The sequence below is a fragment of the Diuraphis noxia genome, unplaced genomic scaffold (genome assembly GCF_037042655.1).
Source record: "Diuraphis noxia isolate RWA-SAM2 unplaced genomic scaffold, SU_Dnox_SAM2 contig0001, whole genome shotgun sequence".
NCBI lineage: Eukaryota > Metazoa > Arthropoda > Insecta > Hemiptera > Aphididae > Diuraphis > Diuraphis noxia.
The window spans coordinates 66,899,590-66,921,773 of record NW_028301711.1 but is presented as its reverse complement, the minus strand read 5'-3'; the positions used below and the strand labels follow the sequence as shown (position 1 = coordinate 66,921,773).

Sequence of the window (22,184 nt, the reverse complement as noted above, 5' to 3'; positions counted from 1 at the left end):
TTTCAAATAGGATAATTATATTACACAACTAATAGTATCGCACAGAAAAAAAATTAAATGTGTTATTTGTATTAATTGACGACTGACGTAGTAAACACTAAATAGTGAATAGTAATGTGTGTGACTGTGGTGTGTCGTGGCTCAGTGTCTGAGTGTATCGAGAACGACGAGAACGTCGAGAACAGAGAATGAGAGAAATCACTATCTTTATTCTTTACTCTGTAGTAATAAAAGACGTATTTGGTTTTTACCATAATAGTTAATACATTAATAACTATTTTTAATTGTGGTATAATATAATGATTTACCACTACCACTATTATTATATTATTATTAGATATGCTAATGTATATTATTATCGTGAATCGAAAATCATATAATATGTAATCATATTTTTGTGATCATTGTTGGCGGTTTTATATCTTAAAATAGACATAGATAAAACTTTAATTCTTCATATGTTCTACCACGGTTGTAGAATGTAGATAATATACGGTCCCATATTATAATACATGAACCACGGACGTACATACGTCCGTGACATGAACTAAGATATACCTATATCTTAGTTCGTGGTATAATCACAGACATATCTTATCTCCAAAAAAAAAAAAGAAAAAAAAATTATTTTTGATAATCTTGCAAGTTCTTTAAGAACTCAAATTTTCGCCATATATTTTTGAAGTATCGCCATTTAAAGAGCCAATCGCCAAATCAAATAATTGTACGCCAAACGAATGCTCAAAAACGCCACTTTGGCGAAAAATCGCCCCATCTGGCAACACTGCACTACCGTAGTATATTACACGAGCCAGAGTTTGCCCATTGAATGTGTGTAAATTTGCCCGTTTTCTTTAGCCAGGGCTACAGACCTAATGAATGAACGGATTGGTCTGTTTGTGGTATCAATAGATCGGGCATGATTTGTAGATTATACCTTTGTCATTTTCGAAAAAATTGGTTGAATAATAACGAATATATTAGCAAAAAATTCAAGTATTTTTGAAGCAAAAAGATATTGTGCTTGACCGTTTTTAGTTATTACGTTTCACGCAGCAGCGCACGAGACCGTGTTGCCCCCTCTATTCCGTATACATTTTCATCGCGGTCGTACACTGGGCAGCGGTTGCGACTTGCGGTTCCCGCCGTTGCCCGCGTCTTTGCTTATCAGCTTATCGTATTCGTAATTTCTGTTATCGACATTCATCATGACAAAATAAAAAATTTTTAATTAAAATTATTTTGTCATGACATTCATATTTTTGGCGACGTTCGATGTAGATGCGTATAGCCGCCGCCGCGCCGGTAGAAAAACTACGTTTTATTTGTTATCTCATTTTATTTGTTGTAGTTGTAGTAAGCCATACTACCAGCTATACTACTATATTATTTATTTATATTATAATTTGTGATTCTTTATTTCTAAAATGGTTTCTAAAACATATAAACAGAAGTTACGAAAAAGGAGAAATTATTGAGAAAAAAAAACGACAAATACAATGTGTATGGATGAATGTTTAATAAAGATAATAGATAAATGGCTACGATGTAATTACACTGCAATACATTTTGAACGATGGCCTCGAGGGGGTAAAAATGTACATATTATAATAATGGAAAAAAATTGAATATGATTTTAAAAAAAAATTAGAGTATATTAAATAAACAAACATAATAATAAAATAAATTAATAAAAACATAAAAAATTACATATTACATGCCAGTACATAAAAATATGTTATAAAAAAACTACTGATATCCCAACAAAAACACTTCGTCAACTCCGTGTAAAAAATTGCTAAGTAAAAAAACACTAGTCATCTATAAGACTTCAGCATTATAAATATGTGATATCATAAATAAATGCTAAGTTAACTTAAATTTGAAAAAAACTAGTAATTTATAATACTTAAACATTATAAAGCTGTGATATCAAGAATTTATAAATTTCGACGAATAAACATGTCTATTCATAACTGGACTATTTAAAAAATTTCCATGACAAATGATACTAAATTTGTTTTATAAAAAGTCTTAGTTATTAATTTATAAAGAAAATAAATTCTAGCCAAGTAAATAAATGATTGAGATAGAATCAATTAATTTAAAATTTAATTTACTTAGCATTTATTCTTGATATCACAGCTTTATAATGTTTAAGTATTATAAATTACTATTTTTTTTCAAATTTAAGTTAACTTAGCATTTATTTATGATATCACATATTTATAATGCTGAAGTCTTATAGATGACTAGTGTTTTTTTACTTAGCAATTTTTTACACGGAGTTGACGAAGTGTTTTTGTTGGGATAATATTAATATAAATAAACATTTTAGTTAGGGCCAAAAGACTGTTACGTGATCTAGCGGTGAAAACCTTCTTAAAACATATTTCTTGGGACATGATTTTGATAGTCGTGCGTATACCTCTATAATCTACCGTGCTTTGCAGTAAGTTTTTATTCGCCATAATAGACGTATTACGGTTTAGTTTTGAGCTTCACACTTCCACGTTGAACAAGTAAACACGATAAATGAAGTATAACAATAGTCAATAAGCAATAACCTAGGTCCTAACTCGTAGATGTCCATAACTGTCAGATTACGTAGTATACTCACCACGAACTAAGATATACAGGACTGGTAACGACTTTAGATATTACGGTCGGGTACTCTTGCTGAAGTGTACCTTGGTGTTTGTGGCGCACTCTGTCGGTTTACTAAATCATCTGAATTTTAATACACACTACTGTTGCATTACATACGTACAATTTAATATTGCATGGTTATAAATATCTAAAATATATATTTGTGATGAAGATTGAAATTTGAAGGTAGGTAATATTATTATATAAATATTAAATTGACAATGGTTATTAATTTTTTTCAAATTTATTTTATATTTTTATTAATTTATTGTATAACTATTTTACAATTAATTTGTTACCAATTTGGATAACTTTTTTTTTTAGAGCTTTTATGTTGCTGTTCTCTATTATGCATACAAGAATATTGTCTGATTCTCATGGTCACATAATATACAATTATAGAACTCATAATATCACTTTTATGTTCATTACATGGAAAGTAGAGATTGTTATTATTTTCCAAAAAATCATTAACAGTATCATCAAAGGTACTTGGACTCCCACAGTGGTTTTCAAATGACTTTTCTAAATTTGAAATGAGTGTATAAATTGTTGAGTTTGAATGAACTAAATTTCCTCTTGATTTTATGTTCGTTAATGTTGCTTGAGCGTGAGATGCATTACCTTGGTTGCATAAAACAAAATGTACAAAATAATATTAAAACAAAAACTTAATATAAAATAATAATAATAAAATATAATTTTATTATAGGTAATTCAAGACTGAATATTAATAAAAAATATAAAATATTTGATTCTTAGGTACCTTCACTAAAAGCTAAAAGACAAGTATCACAAGCAGTACGTTTTTTGAACACACGACAAAAATATCCACATATATAGTATGTAACACAGTCTTTAGCTGGTACTAATGAATAATCATGATCTCTAAATATATCTTCTGCTTCATAATTTCCTTCTTCTACAAGAGTGTCTAGTTTAGTTTTTAAATCTTTAATTTTAATTATTCTTTCGCTTTCTTCACTTTGAAATATATCCTTTATATCAAATATACTTATTTTGGGGCATGTTGAATGAAGAATCTTACAATTACCAGTTTTTGGGGGTTTCAGGATTGAATAGGTAGATAACATTCTATAAACCTGCAAAAACGTAGGAGCTGACGGATGGTCATTAGGGCCGATTGCCTGTCGTATCATACCAAAGAATATCTATTCCAATAAAACAATATTTATTTTTAGTCACAAACATGTTAACAAGTATATTAAATAATGTTAACATACTTCAATTCGATCCTGATTCATTTTGTTGCTAAGAACATACTTAAACTCACATTCATTTAACAAATATTGTGTTAGGTCTATAGTAGAAGAAATTGAAACTCTAATACCTTCTACTGTAGTTTTGGTTAAAAATTCTTCATTAGTAATTTTACCATCGATTACACATTGTTCTCAGTCATCAATCCATATCAAAGTTTCTTTTAATACCTAAAAAAATATTTTAAAGTTATACTTTATATATAATACAATATATATATTTATTAATTCAAACCTCAATATCAGCACTATTTTTCCTGATCCCTTCAGCCGGATGCTTTCTGTTTAAGGCATCAAATGCTCTATTTATTTTTCTGGTGAACTGCTCAGTTTCTTGACTTCCTTGAAGACAAGTTATCTTTTGATGCTCCCTATAAAACTTAAGTCCGTCAGAAACTGAGTCGATGAATACCCACTAAAGACAGATATCTTCTAATTGTTTTTGGGCATGGTAATGGTAATATCTGCTGGTCAAGTAAAAACTTGTAAGTACATGTTGACCTATAGAACATATTAATTAAATAAACATGAAATACCTAGATACCTATCTATATAAATAAAGAAGTAAAGTAGTTAATGAATAAAATCATTAAATACTTATTTATATTTCAAATTTATCTTATACTTACCTTATATAAAGCAGCATACTTAATAACAACCAATCTTCTGAATAACGACGTCCTTTTACATTTTTTACTTTACTACAATTAATAATCTCTTTAATCAAAACACTCTGTGATTCATTTACATTCATATTTTTGTGCAAATCATCCACATAAGAATTTGACACTAATTGCATTTTACTTTTTAGTTCATTAAATTTTAATTTCAAATTTTGAATAATGCTATCTTTCCTGATAAACAATAATTTTTATAATTCATGATTCCATGAATGTGTTTAAAGATAAATAGTATATACACAACTTTACTATTTTCAAAATAATAAAAAATAATGTTACCTCAAATTAGATTTCTGTATGTTATGTTTAGTTTTAAATAAGTGTTTAAGAGTCTCAGTTCTTGTAGGTGTTAATGTTGAACCTAATCTTTTTTTTCTGTTTAATTTCAGCGATAATTGAATATTAGATTTCATAGCTCTTGAAATATTCATTAGCCGTACACACCATTTGCATCTTTGCTTAAACATATTATCAGTATGGAGTTCACATTTAAGACTACGCCAGACATTGTCTGGATCTAATGTTGCGTATTTTATTGTAATTCCTAATAAATTCAATAATAGTTTAAATTAATACAAATCAAATATTTTAAACTTTTATACCTAGGTAAGTACATGTTTTGTTACCTGGACAATTGTCAACTGATGGTCCACCAATGCATGTTGACATTTGGCTAAATTTTAATATAGAGTGCTCAATGTCTGATTTGTTTGTTGGAAAATGGTTAAGAAAGTGAAATGTGATAGGTCTAGTTCTCTATTAGTGAAGTAATATTTTACACTTAAATCAATCTTAACCAAAATTTGTTTTTCAATCATCATCAAAAGATTTTCACTCATATATGATTTTAAAAAACAAAATGCCACAACATTATGTTCTAAATGATATGTCCAACCAACAGGCAAATCGATTGTAGGAACTATTTTAACAAAATCTTCAAATATTTCCTAAAGTAAATTTGTTTAATTAATAACACCACAAATTATTATATGAACATAGGTGTGCTCATGTGGGATACCTATATACGTGTTTAGCAAAAATGAAAAATCAGATACTAACAATTTCAACATTTTCTTCTGGATATCTACACAAAGCTACATTTGATGATAATTTTGAGGTGTGACTGGGTGAAGTTTCAAAAATAGAAGGAACTGCTCCAAAATTCAGTTCTGGCCGTGAACCTAGACCAAGACTCTGGCCAAGACTAGATATAAGTATTAAGTAATTGTGTTAAATAATAATTAATAATTATCTGTGGGGCCAAAAAGTGTAAAAAAGTAATACAAGTCTCCTGATATATTGTTACAATATCAGTTGAAAAAAATTTAAAATCCATAGGCACAATTTTTTTTATAAGCATTTAAAGATCGAATTTTGACAAAATGTATCAAATTTAAAATTGAATAATTATTGTTTACCTCAGAGCCATAATATGTCCTTTTAATGTCTTCAGTTTTAAAATGTTTGGCACATACAAATTTGACATTAGTTTCTCTGTTGTTAACCGCACAAACTACATTAATCCACTGAGATTTTAAGTAGTCATCTTTTGGTACTGAAAATAATGTTACACGTTCAGTTGTCACTTTGGAATTGCGAATTGAACAATTTATAACGCTACATAATCGACCCATTGTAAATAAATATATTATAATTTTAAAATATTTTACTAAATAATATACTATAAGCTTAGATACATTAACTAAGATGTAGTAAGCACGAACTAAGATATCGTAGTTCGTGGTAGTAAGATGACTAGTAAAATGTACTCTAATATCTATGTCATAATTGTATTTTATTTTAGTTCTTGCTTAAAATAAATGTAGAACTTTGTAGTTACTACTGATGTTAATAGATGGCGGTTTATTCACCAATGCACCGACGAGCAAGATTTTCTGACCGTATCACCAACCCCCTCCGCCCTATAGTGTTCAGTCCTGTATATCTTAGTTCGTGATACTCACTATTGTCTTTGTATAGATTATAGAGTATAGCGACTATACAGAGGATAGGGGGATAGGGCATGGTATTATACCGTATAGTAATCGATGATATTTTTATTTATTTCGAACATCAATATAATAACAACATAAACATTATTATTATAATAAATTATTTCATAAGCATTGCATTCATTGCAATAATATCTTATCTTGTAATTTTGATTTATTTTTTGAAATAGTTAATCGCCGTCTCGTCGATTAGTTAAAAATATACTGTGCGTCTGTGCGGGGCTAGTACAGTTCGGCCCCGAGATAACAGGCAGAATAATTTTCATGGAATAAACGAATAAATCGGGGCCGAACTCAAAAGCAGGTGCACCAACATTAAAACACAAAATATCCCAATGCATTTCCCAAATTTATGTATTTTCAACTTTAAAAATTATTGTACAATTATTGTATAATTCAAATTTATGTATTTTTAAATTCAAATATTATTGTATTTAGCTTACGAACTGTTTCCCGGGAAAACCGTCATAGATAGGACAAAAATCATAAGAGGTAAAATTGATCCCCGTTGAATACTTCGTAAGTTTTATAATTTAGATTTTTCGAAAACGTGTTGTTTAAGTGGCATATTAACAAAAAGTTCAAAATAATTATTACTTAAAACATTAAACAGACGTATACCATAAGGAAACGTATGGTTATACGAAAAATAACTTTATGTGTTATTCAACTTTTTGCTTCCCAGATTACGGGTGAAATAATGGTCGTAGGTACTTCGACCATAGACCCTTTTTGAATTGTCGTACGCTAAAATACCAGAATCTCGAGTTTCATAGTGATCGATCGAAAATTCAAAATCCAAAAAACACGTTACTACGTAATTTTCTAAGTACAAAAAACATACAAAAAAATCATAACTCCCGAACCACAAGTCGCATAACGTTGATCTCGGTACCCATCGATTCGGCGCAAAGTCCTCTATAATATTCAATTACAAAAACGGTTTGTTGCGCCCAAATCTTAGTGCCCATGCCGAAAAAACCGAAAAAAATGTAAATTTTGAACTTTTGAAGCCCCAAATTACAGGGAAAAACGGCTTCTACGGTCTCGACACAAGACGCCAAATTTGATCACCGACCTTCAAACTACCCAGTTCCCGAGTTTCAGAAACATTGTACAAAAATTAAACATTTTCAAAAATACACCTAGGGGGGGTGTTCAAAGACCCTCGACTTCGGGAATGCGTCTTAGAAGAGCCTAAACCAAAACGTTTGGTGAAGCAATGGTCCCCCTAAGTTGAAACCTGTCCGAAAAATACTAGATTGTCTAGATTACCTACCTATTTGTGTATTTATATTACATTAAAATACAGTATTTGTAATTAAGGTGATTTGTTTTGAATGAAGGAAAACGATTTTTGTTATCCGACAACTTAGATTTACTTTTAAACTTTCAAACGATAAGTAAACAAGAATGTTCGCTGTGGATGAAGGACTTAGTATTTTAACAGAAGCAAGCTGCAAATGGTATTGTGACTAAAATTTGAACCTCTGTACTTGACTATTTTATAGTTTTATGCAGTTATATGTTTATTTTTTTATGCATACATAATAACTTAATTTATGACAAGTCTCAAAACCTTTAACGCTGAACAATAGGTATAGTAATTACAAAATAACAAGGGTAAATATTATGTTTTCTATTCAGAATTATTGTGGTCGTCCATTTGCGGACGAGATTAATCACACATAAGAGAACGAGAAATTGTGAACCCAAAACTTTATCGGTAGAGAAATTTATGAGGATTCCATTTAAGTGGTCAGTGTAACAAATCTTCCAGTAGTTAAATAGATAGCTTTCAAAAAGCATAAAAAAACCAAAAAACAATACAAAAAAATTTGTTTTATCAATTATTATAGATTATAGATTAGTATAACCATGGTTGTATATAGTTTTAGAAGGTTACCATTTCAAATCTTAACCAATATTTGAGGTTATTAATTTATTTTTTGTTTTTAATTTCATGATAAAGAAAAAATGATTATTATCAATTTTGATATTTTTGATTTAATTTTTAAGTATTTAAAGTATTTTACACTTTTTGTTTTGTTTAATTGAATAATAATTTCACTACAGTGTACAGTATACAAATTTCAAATCTAAACAGTTCTCCTTAGATGTGGTTTTTGTAAGTCGTTCATAGTTATTAGTCATCATATTTTGTGTAGATTTTATTTTATATAACATTGTTATTATTTCTAGGTGCAATGTATAGACAAGGAATTAAAATCATCGCAAAAAACAAGTTAATATCATGTTATCTACAACAATTACATACCTACTCAATTCATGTAAGTTTGGTATAGTGTTACAATTTCTTTAATAGGTGTATTATTTATTTAAAGTTTATTTTTTATTTCACATCTAAAGCAACTTAAAAGAAATATGGAAAAGATAATTATTTATCTTACAAAGTTACAATCGGGTATGGATTGATTACTTGAGAATTTGTAATTATTGACTGTTCAATTTTATAGTAATGTTAAATGTTGATAGAATTAATAATTCATAATATTAAATAGTTTATATATTTATAATATAATTATTGATTTTAATTTTCTCTATAACACATAGACAATTATAAATAGTATAAGTATACTCTATAAGCACACCACTATAATACATTAATAAAATTTGAATAATATTGATTATAGTAACTATTTTACATTGATACAATTTTCAGAATAATTTTATTAATATTATTTTTTATTATTTTTTTCAGCTTTAGTCAGCAAGATACAATAATTGACATAGGCATTTGTCCAGGACAATAAGGAGATTATTCTGTTTTGAAAATAGCTTTTTACTAACAAATGTTAAGTTGTAAACTTACACAAGCAAACAAGTCCCATCTCTATTATTCAACAATGTATTCTTCAGTTCATAATTTTTTTATATCATATGGTTATATTTTTTATTTTTTAATGTATATTTTATTTTATTTTTTTGTTTGTGTATAATAGCAAACATAAGCCATAAATAATATATATATTTTTATTTCATCATTATAATTTTTAAAAGATTTATAAAATCACAATTTTATTATTTATACATTTTTTATGTGTGTATCTTATGTAACTATTTACCTTAAACCTAAAATACATAATATAGATTTAAGCATGTAAATACAATTTTTAAGTTTTATATATGGTTTATATGCTAATGTATATGACATGATCGTGTATTTCTATAACAGTGCCTTGATGTTATTGGTTTACAAAGGAGCACACATGCACTTATAATCTTTTGTCAATACATAAATTAGCAATAACCAAAATTATGAGTGCTGTGTAACACGGATTCACCAGTGGCATTACAGATATAATTTTTTTTGAATATTCAAGTTTAAATTGTTTTAAAGTGTGGAAAGATAACTTCAATATTTTAGGTTATGGATAAAATGTGTGTTACCAATATGAGTTTCATTGAATACTATTTTTTGATATTTTTGATAATTCATGTGTGAGGTCAAAATTAGCAATAAGTTCCGAAATATAGTATCATACAATTTTATAATTTATGACAATGCTTTACGCTAGATGGTGCTGGATCAAATTGTTGCTTAAAATTAGTTGAAATTTAAATTTATTTGTAAATGATTTTATACCTTTGGGAAATATTTAATGCAATTTGCAAAATTCTTTCATATAGAAATTATTCATTATATTATCATTCAATATATAAATCATAAGTCATAATCATTTACAGAATCGTGACATAAATATTGATACAGCTGCAGATGTGCAAGAGAGCCAAATTAAGATAAAAGTTAGGAAATTCTATTGAATCGATATCATTGGTAAGTAACATTAATTACTTTACCAATTAATTTGTTTTGTTACATTCAATTTTTGTAATGGCCCACGCTGCATTATGCCAGCAGGGCCTCAAATCTATCAAAAGTCTACTAAAAATACTCAGCTCGAAATTGAAATTTTCCATATAACTTACTTTACTAACTACTTACTATCTATGACGGTTTTCTCGGTAAACCGTTGGCCGAACGAATATTTTGCATAGAGGTCGATTTGTTCTCCGAGAGATGCTACACTAGGATCAGTTTTTCATTTTTCCAAAAAGGTCAGATAGCCTGATTATATTAATTAAGTCTGTTAGCTGTTATGTTCATTAATATTTTTGAAATAGAACCAAGACACAGATTACGAATTTTAAAAAAACTTTTGTTGTTTATTTATAATTTTTTATAAATATCTTAAGTTCAAATATGACAATATTTATCAAAACCTTAAAAATGTTCAAATTGATTATAGTAAAAAATATATATAAATAGTTTAATTTTTATATCTTAAGATTGAAAAATTGAAACAAGAATTCTCATCAATACATTGATTATTTTAGTCAGCTATCCATATGGGCCACAGCATGTTTTGTAAGCTTTTCATTGATGTGTTTAAAAGTTTAATGATTCGTATTTATAAACCATACCATATGTCCATATTATGTGTCAGTTCACCTGTAAATTGTTAGGGGTTATAAAGCCCTTCAGAAGCAAAAAGTATGTGATTCACATTCATACTGTTATCTAAAAATACTTAAAATATACTACTAATATAATAAAAATAATATAATACTTAAAACACAGTTTTTTTTATGGCCATTCACTTTTAATATAAATAAAAATAACATTATTTTTTAATTTCCAAATCATATTTTAAAAACAATGTAATAGGTATGATACCTTCTTAATTATACAATTTTTCTCTTAATAACTATTATATTTTTGAAAAAATGTTTAACGTTTTACTAAATAAAATAATTCAACAGAAATATAGTTCTTGAATAGTTAGATGATGTTTACAGCAACTAACAGCTTTTTTGTTTTGTACTAATATACATTGTTTCATCCTCATTGTAACATAATATTTTAATAATTTGGAAGTTTCTCGTCTTAGGCGCCTTTATTGTTAAATAAACCAGCAGTAGTCTGTAAACTTGCAAGAAGGATGTAGGTTGATCATTTGGACCAATAGGTTGGCATAGTGTACCGTAAGATTGCTACAATTGAAGTATAAACATTAATAATATGAATTTATATTAACTATTCAAAAGTTATTTTACCTCCAAAGAATTTTGGTTCATCTTGTTTTGTTGACATATTTAAAAACCACACGTTTGCAATAAATAATTTGTTGAATCCATAGGCGACACAAAACTCATATAACATTGATTTCCCAATCATTGAGCCAAAAAATGGTTTTCTCTAAAACATAATTAACAAGATACCTATAGTGAGATATAACAATGTGATGTTAGGAAGCAACAAGTAAAATTATTGTTTATTAATATAGTTGAACAAACTTATCTTTATTACTGCTTCAGATGCCCTCGCTGGATATATGCGGAATTTGCGATTTATAACATCAGATAGTGAAATAAAAATATTTGAGAATTTTTCAGTTTCTTCACTGTTTGAACTCTTTATGAACTAATTATTCACTTTACATAAACTGAAGCTATTTCAGTTAAAACACATAGGTACATAATTTAGGTAATAAAAATAGAGATTAATTGTTAATCTTATTTTCAGTGTCTTCCACAGTTAATAATTCATGAATTATTAATAAGAAAAAGTTTTAAGTTATTTGATATGCTTTATAAATATTTGACTTAACAACATTGCACATTCTTCCAGCCATAACTACCATGCAATTTTCAGACATATTCAATTTTCCTAAACAGAATAACTGTATAGTTATTAAAATATTCATAAAAATATGTGTAACTGTTTAATAAAAAAGACAAAGTTATGGTTAAGTTAAGTATTGCAATTTTCAAGATGTCATCAAAATAGCTATCATCAACCAATGACCATCATAACAAGATCCATGGTGTTTACTGCATTTCAATATATTTGGAAGATTTTTGTAAGCAGCATTCAGTATTTTCAAATCTGTAATTATAGAAAATTAGAATATTTTAAACATTGTAACAATCAATCTGCAGAATTCTGTTCAAGTAATGATGACCAAAAGCACTGGTATTTAATTTAGATAGTGGCAACAGAAAAACTAAGTGATCAGTGTTAGTTTTAAAATAATACATCATGATCTTTATTAATCAATATAAAATAACAATAATAATATTAATTTATTTATTTCCCAACTATAGTTTAACAATTTATAAGATAAACAAAATTAAATTGCAGTTGTTAGACACTTCTAAGCCATTGGCTGTGTTCATAAAAATATTAAAAGTCTAAACAATATAATAACAACAATAATTAATATATATATAATAATGTTGGTTAATACATATTTAAGAATATAAGTAAAAAGATAATGAGCAACAGAGCATGAAAAATAATTTTTGATTTAAAATAATAGAATGACAATATATTTAATGTTTAATGTAGTTGGATAAACTTATGCTAAGCTAATTATATTAATAATAATAGTTTTTTTAAGATGATGAAAATTATAAAAGCTATGAGGGTTAATTTTAAATTTAATAACACCTAATGGAAATTGGAAGTGTGTTATTTGTAACATGTAAAGTATTATATTATTTACATTGTAAAAATAAGGAAATTATTTACTTTATAAGTATAATGATATATATTAAGCTGTTAATGTACAAAATACAAATAAATAATTATGTTGAAATTGTTTTACAAAAACGTGGTATTTGAGTCTATAGTTACGTAAATGTAGTACTTCCTAGTCGAAAAACTTATTAATTAGGAGTGCACATGCTATTAAGAAATATTTAATATTATCTAATAAACAATAAGAATAAAAAGATATATTACAAACAATAATTCATCTAAGAACATATTATTAAGGTAAAAATTAAAAAATATAAGTCTTACTTACGTTAAGATGAACCAAATACCAACTTTCTAATAAAAGCGACAAACGTAAAATGACCGTTAAAGTTATTATAGACGATTATTTGCTATTTGAAATTTTAACGGACGAATAAATAATGTATCCGGTGCTGGGGACCAGGCTGAGGAATTCTAATACTCAAAAATCGTAGTTGATTTGTTTACAATGTCGAATGGTTGGTAATAATTTGAATTTTTGTATTTTGAGGTTAGTGTTCGAACTCTGAATAATCGAAAATTCCTTATCACTGGGCCGAACTCTTATCACGGGGCCGAACTGTACCCATCCCCGTCTGTGCATGTGCATTGTGCATGCAACGCGACCAAATCCGTTGATTGTGGCAATACTGGGAGAAATAGTCGTCGACGTCGCCGCTGTTCGTAGGCAGCAGCCACGAACTATGATTATAATCATTGTTCGTGGCAGCAGCACATTACGAATGAAAAATTAAATTAGATAACAAAAAACATGTTTACGAAAAATGGCCAAAACAAAGGTTTAGAGTGATTTTAGAGAAATACACCAAATGTTCATAAATAAAGATTACAATATTATCTAGGGCATGACATATCCATTTTATGATTAAACAGCTGAAACGGTATTTATGATTAAAAAGTTGCAATTTTCGACAACTTAAAACTATCGTATTTTCGTTAAAAACTAATAAAAAGCTAAATGGATATGTCATTCCCTCTATAATGTTGTTACCTTTAGTTTTTATAATAGGTTGTGTAACGCTAAGTCTAATCATTTTGGAATAAAACCTATTTTTCGAAAGCATGTTACCAGTGGCGTCATTTGGGGGGGGGGGGGGGGGGGGCAACTTGGGCATTTGCCCTAGTCTAACATTTACAACAACTTTAAGTCGGCACATTTAAAAATTATAAGAAGTTTTATATTTAACTCGTTAAGGCCATTGTAATGAATCATTCAATCATATAATATTGTTATTTTGATTAATAAATAAATTTATAATTATTTTGTCAATTATAATATTACTGATAACAGAACTGCCCCAAAACGTGATGACAGACACACAAAAAAAAAAGCGGGTAAGTCGTGGATGTCGCTCTGCTGTACAGTAGGTTACTGTAATGGATGGGATTAAATTTGGGTCGTTTTTCTGCCATTTTTTTTTCTCGATTTTTTTGAAATTCTGTTGGAAAATGTTTACTTTTGACCTCTATAATGCACCAAGGATCTTCAATTTTACATCGGAAACCACCCCCAAAGTTTGAAATCGAAGCATTATTTCGACTAGTTATGCTGTACACAGACACAAAAAAAAAACACACATCATTGTAAAATCAATACATTCATCACTTCGTTCAGAATCTAAAAAAAACACACATCATTGTAAATTCAATAAATTCTAAAAAACATACATCATTGTAAAATCAATAAATTCATCACTCCGTTCAGAATCTAAAAATAAATTTTTTTTTTGTATTTTTTAATGAAATTTATTATTATATTATTAATTGAGATATTGAGAATGCCAACGTAGGCGTATTTTACCATAGTGTTGAGCATTAAGCTATGACTGTAAATATTTTTAACCTATAACCATTTATTATAGAATAAATTATTAAAAAATGTATTAGTATTATTTTTATTTTATTATAATCAATGCTATAACCTATTTATTATTTATTTTCACATTTCTCAATAATTGTACCATTCGTCATTCTATTAAATATGTCACAAAATTGTTTATATTTATAATACTTTAAAATCTGGTATATGATGTTCAAATACCTGAAAATGTACCCCCCCCCCCCCTCATTTACTATGGATTTTATTTTATGTGAATCTGTGTGAAAAAAATTTTGAGTCGGCAAATCAGTGAGTGTTTGCCCTAGTCTAATAAAAACTGAATTGACGCCACTGCATGTTACTACGAAGGAAAATAGCTGCGCTGACATCTCCTTAACCATTGACAATTGGTCAATTACGTAAATGACTGAAAATACACATAATTTTACTTTATAATTATTTATATATTTTTTTAAATATTAATTATATAATATATTAGTTATTATTAAATAATTATTTATTTTAGCAAGGAATACTGTTGTAATATTTTCAGTATCTACAAACATACTTAATATTTTACGTAAATAAAAAGTAAATATTTAAAAATTAAATGAAACTTGAGATGGCGAACAGCGAAATTTTGATTCAACGAACTGTCGAACTGTGAATCAAGCGATGTCAAATCAACAGTGTTGAGTTGTATCTAGATGAAAATTAAGTAGCTTTATCTTATCTAGATGAATAAATGATATTATATTTAATTGGTATCTAAGATTTAAGTTATGGAAATCTACATAAATATCTAGATCTTTTATTGTGTGCAGGCTTTGACGTTCTTAAACTCTCCCAAAAAAGAATTCAGTGTTTTAGAAGATTATCTCATAGTTAAACAAGTGTTCTTAAAATACAACACAACTATTCCGTCTTCAGCTCCAGTGGAACGACTTTTCAGTGGAGCAATCCAAGTATTAACACACATATCATTATAATTTATTTGTTTAACAATTAAAATATTATTGGTATTTATATTTTAATTTGCAGTTTGAATGCAATATACAAAATATAAACTAGTTTTTTAAACCAGAAAATATATATGTTAATTACAATAATTTGTAATTAACCATGATTTTGGTTATTTGATATTTTGTTATACGTTGAAATTGGTACCTACTGTATGCTAAATATAATATATAGGTATTTAAATATTTTATATGTATATTTATTCATTAGGTAATATATTTTTAACACGAAACGAGCCTTCCTGGTTTTCCACCCTTAATCAATTACTCAACCAAGAATCTAATAACATGGCAAGCATTAATACAAATTAACTATTGTAAGATATAAATCTAGATGAAAAAATGTTATATACATATTTATCTAGATATTGATTTAGCTAGTAATCTAATATTTATCTAGATGTTATTTTTGCTATCTGAACTCATCACTGCAAACCAATACGATGTCCACCACGATACTAAAATAGCTAAAATACGATATGGGAAAAAAATCTAATAAAATAAATTATCTTCCTTTGATAATTTGTTATATAATCACGGCATTATTTGACTTAGCCATCACTCCATCAGTTATATGTAGATAACTAACAGTGACCTGTATGTTATAAAAGTATAAATGTATAATTTACAACAACGTCTAACAGGAGTTGGGAATTGACGTAAATAGTAAAATAATACTCGTGTTTACAACATTAACCATTATGTGTCGTCACTTACGTAAATTACCGGCCATTTACGTAAATTTGTATTTTACAAGGTCTTTATCGACATTAGCAGGACTTTAATTTAATTTACCTATATTTGGATATGGACCGGATGTAAGTTTATTTATAATTTAATCATTAAGCATTCCATGTCGATTGCCTACTGGATTGGATAATCTTTTAGAAAATCAGCTAATACACGTCCAACTGTAAAATCAAAAATAATTATCGAAGCAACTTTTATTTTGTGTGTTTTGTGTGTTGAAGTATATCCAACGGATTCTAATACAGCAAAATAGTTAATGCTATTTGAATTAAAAGGTAACAGGAAAAGAGTCTTGTCTACAATAATGTATAATTGAAGGCCATAATTTCATATTTAAAAATGCAATTATTTTGATTATTGCAAATAAACCTTCGAATCATTCATATATAGTTATTTGTTAGGAATTAGAATTACATCTAACAATTTCAGTATTTCAGTGTTTTAAAATGCACTCTTACATATTTAAATCTCACCTATTAGGTATTTTAAGCGAGTACTTACTTAGTTGATAATAGTATATTATAGAATAATCAATTGGGCTTATTCTTCAATCTGACTCTGTAGTTTCTGTTGTCACTTCCATTTCGGTATTTTTAATTATTTCTTTCACAGGTATCTGTGATATAGTTATATATACATATAGTTAGACATAGTTTATTACCAATATTAGTGATATGGACCTGATGTCCGGATATCTGTATATTATGTATGATATAAGTTATTAATATAATATCAATATATTTTTATAGTTAAGTGTTCATTATTTACTATTCATTATGTATTTTGACTTTATTTCACTCAACTAACATGGTACATGACTAATATAGTACCATAAGTATTAAATTATTTTTTACTTAAAAACCTATTTGTACTTATTATTTATTCATCAAAAGGTGTTTTTGTGGAATATAAATAATGAATAATATAATTACTTGCCGAATAGGTTTATGGATGAATATATTATGCATTAGATTTATAATCATGTTGTAGTCTCACAATGGAAAAGTAGGTGACACAATACAATTTTTAAAGTAGACGGATATAAACCCAGATTTCATTAGAAACTGAATAATGATATTCAAAGATGGACTTGCTATTTAAATTCTTTTAATTGTTTTTTGAAATCGAATGATGACATTTCTCTTATTCTTATGAATTTTCACCCTGTACAATGTACACAATAAAAATAAATATTAATAAATAAGTTAATATTAACATTTGACTTGGATTATACATTACCTATATATTACATACTTAATAGTATAATGAATTTATATTGTTGGTCGTACAATTCAATTCATTAATCTTTTATTTTCAAATTCATAATAAAAATATTAGGTTCATTCGTTTACAATGTGTTTAACATATATTTATACTCAAAGCGTTAACAGTAAAATTAGATATATGGGGTTTTACATAGAAGGGTGAGGAAGGTATGACATCAAACTCATGGTTGTCTTCGGTAGTTCTGGTTGAAACGGTTCCCGACGTTGCAACAAAGTGTGCTCTGTGGTACTTGGCAGCGTACGAATCTCGTCTTTCGACGTGTATATAGTGGCTACACTCCTTTGTACGGCTGTAGCTCCTCTCAGGTGGTCCTACTGGGTCAACTCAAAATCGACACCGATCCCTGCGCGCACTTCTTATGTACCTCTCGATGCGAAAATCACAAAAAACTGATACAAATTGCCAGTGGGAAGCGCCGTAGAATCAGGTCAACGCTAATGCACATACTACTGTTACGACAGCCACCGCCGAACTTGATTTTTATATACCTACAACTTTGAAAATTCAAATTCAAAAAAGCACATTTTTAACCATGCCTGTTAATATGGACAATCCTAAGACTGTAAAAGTGAGAAAGAAACAGTGTTTTTTGGAGAAAATTCTTACACCTTTTCAAACATAGGACTCGTATCTCATAATACTTATTTCAAAACGGGTTTTTTATAAATCATGTGATAATTTTATCAATCAGTTAGTTTTATTAAATAATTGATTTATGTTCCCAATTTGAGATTACTAATCATAATTATTAAACATCATTAAAATTTGAAGATAAATAAAAAATTACATACATTTGGGGTTCATGAGCACAATAATAATCTTTTAAATACTGTCGTTTGCATGGAACTGAACAAATTCATCCACTATCGCTCTTTTAATTTTGAATTATTAACTACCTGAAAATGAATGTAAATAATTATACAAGATATAAATGGATATGAATTTGATATAACTATAAGCATAATAAAGTATGTAATTGTATATTGGATAAATATGTAATTTATAAATTACAGTTTATTCAATTTGAAAGTGGTTCTTATTATATTGTAATGTAGGTACTCGTAATATAGGTAATAATATATTTTTTACGGTCTTATAAAAATAAATAATAATTATGAATATTAATTTTGTACCTATAGAAGATGTTTTTTAATTCACCTAAATTTCACACATAGCAATAATATTATCATACATTTCTTAAGATTTAGTGTCTCTTTAAAAATATTGACACTCTTTACTTCACAATGACTACCCAGTATCCACCATAATAAATATAGTCGCTCATGTGAAACCTTCAGTAATATCAATGAGAGTAGTTTGGGTAAAGAGCTGTATAATAATGTGATTGTAGTATAGTATTATAATAGTATGATAAAATAGTAAGTAATAGGTATTACCTACTTGTATAATTCTAATATGTATTCAGATCATTTTGATAGTTAAAATTTAAGATAAAAATAAAATTGAAATTACAATAAAAGATGAACTATTTAAATCACCTCTGAAAATAAATAAATATTTCATATTTTAAAGCCTATAAATCAATAAGTAAGCAACTTTTTCTTCGTACTTTGTACGGCTACGGCGTGGTTGTTCCTTGCAGCCGTCCGCGGTAGGCCGGTCGTACCCTTTGGTGTGGAGGTTAGCAAAATAAAGCACAATACAATTTATTTCAGATGAGTTTAGTTGGTTTTTTTTATTTGTAGCTTTAACATGACAGGTGGGTAGACGACGATGTCGAACACAATATGTATAAGAGAACAAAACGTCATCGTAGCGGACAATATATAAGAAAAAGCACTGTGTGTACGACGGTCGGATTGCGACGGTGCTCGATCAGCGGCGGCTGGTATAATGTAAAATATTCTAATATTTTATTCTATTTATAAACAAAGATTTTTAGATGAATAAGCAACTGTCGGAAAATGAAATAATTGAATAAAACAAGTTATGAACTTGGTATATAATTGTTTGGTCTAAAAAAATAATATATTATGTATTGATATGTGTTATATGTATTAATAATTTATTTACACTTGTACAGTTAAGAATTGATTTCGAAGTAGCAAACCAATTAACAAAATCTCCATGAAATTAAAATTTTCATGAGTTTAAACGATAGGGTATTAGGGTCCATATAAAATTTAACAGAATATTTCCCAACGTCGACCATTATGACATTTTCTGAGGACTCATATCTGTTAACAGTTTATTGAATAATATAATTTTATTCAAACAGGTGATAATAATATCACAGCACTTCATCGAATTTAAAATTTCTGTACGTAGCTTTGTAAATTTTATAGAGTAGTTTTTGTAATTCATATTTTATTGATTTATATATGAATTCCCCATCCCCTTGATTGGTATAAACATTGTTTATGTTCTTATTAAACCTTTCATAAAATGTTTGTGGAACTAAATTTAATTTAGTACAAACTTGATATTGTTCAATAACTTCATGCAGGAGACCAATTGCATATTCATCATGGCTATAAAATAAAAATATGGGGTTTATATATGAATATTGAATATACACTATAAAATAAAGTAGGTACTTATCAAGAAAAACATTAAGGCTTAAAAATGTAATAAATTTTTTGATCTGCTTGTGTACTATTTGGTCTTTCAAAATATTATCATTATCCATCTTAATAAGTGTGAACAAATCTGATTTTAAATCTAAATATTTTGCAGACAATATATTACCTAAAAACCACCAAACATTGAGCAGCTATACTCGCCAATTGATTAACGAAAGTTAAACATTTTAACTTGAAAATTCATGAAAAAAAATAGATTTATTAATTTATACGATTATTAATATAGATTGTCATTTGAAAATCGAAAGTTGATAGTGTTATAAATATTAAATATAAGGGTGAAAAAATTTTTAAAAAAATCAATACTTTTTGAAATAATGAGCGTTGTTCAACGATAAAAGAATCACCCTGTATACACTATTATAAAAAATAATAGGTATTATTAGGGAACCGATTTATATGCACTAAAAAACGATGAATATGTTTTTAAAAATATACATGCATGCATTGAAAATGAAGCAAAAAAAATGTACGTTTAATACAATCTTTAAAACACGAATCATACCCAGGCGCGGATTCAGGGGGGAGGGGGGGGCTATGGGTGCTCGAGCACCCCCTGTCATCTAGCCACCAACAAAATAAATTTGTATTATAAATTATATCATTTGTTATTTTTCAAAATAATAATAATAATATCGGTGCTTTTCATTATCACCGTCACATATGACAATAATAACTATTGTTAATTGTTTTCGAAGTATACCTACTTGTATGCAACGGCACGCGTCGACGGCGGAAAGCACCGATAACAATTATTATGAAAAAAAAGTTAGCACTAATAAATCAAATAGAAAATGATAATATTTAAATAAATAGTAAGGTGTAACAATTTTTTTTTTTTGAGCACCCCCTGTTAAATTTTTCTGGATCCGCGCCTGATCATACCTACTTACTTATTAAACCCAAACAACGCATTTTCATTCATAATAAAAATATTATTTCAGATACAGAGTGTTAGCAGTAAAGCATTTTTTGAGGGAGGTAATGGAAGTTTGCCTCACTATGTAACCTATTATAGAAGGATACATGATACATGGGTATTAGGAATATGATTACGATTTGTCCTCACGAGTTGATGGATGTAAAGAGACGAAAAGAGATAACCTCAAAACATGCTATTTACAAAACAGTGATATTAATAAATATTGTCACAAAATTACAGAGTAATGTAAAGAAAATTATGATAAAAATATTAATTTTTTTTCAAATTACACTGCTATAATTATTAAGGGTTATACTCAATATTACGAAAATGAAATTTTTTTATATTCGTGTCATATTATGTAAAATGATAAATGTGGTGCTAATGGAATTTTTGGATCGGTTTTTCTTCATCTATGATGTGTGAACATACTTGTTAGACCTATTTCAAAATGTTTTGGACAACAAAACTCAATATTTCGATCATAAAAAATGTTTTGTAGGGATGCCATGTGGAAATTAATAAAAAAAATGTAGTGCTAAAGGAAAATAGCGATTTAAAAATTAGGGAAAATTGTTAACATTATTTTTCTTCAAGC

At 27.7% G+C, this 22,184-nt stretch overlaps 1 long non-coding RNA gene across 1 annotated transcript; it reads left to right on the top strand.

The window, feature by feature from the left end:
* The first annotated feature begins 8,591 nt into the window (after positions 1 to 8,591).
* Positions 8,592 to 9,670, top strand: LOC149061381 (uncharacterized). The gene is made up of 3 exons (XR_016189519.1): positions 8,592 to 8,749; positions 8,824 to 8,912; positions 9,344 to 9,670. It is a non-coding gene; the product is annotated as an uncharacterized LOC149061381 (long non-coding RNA).
* The last annotated feature ends 12,514 nt before the right edge of the window (positions 9,671 to 22,184 follow it).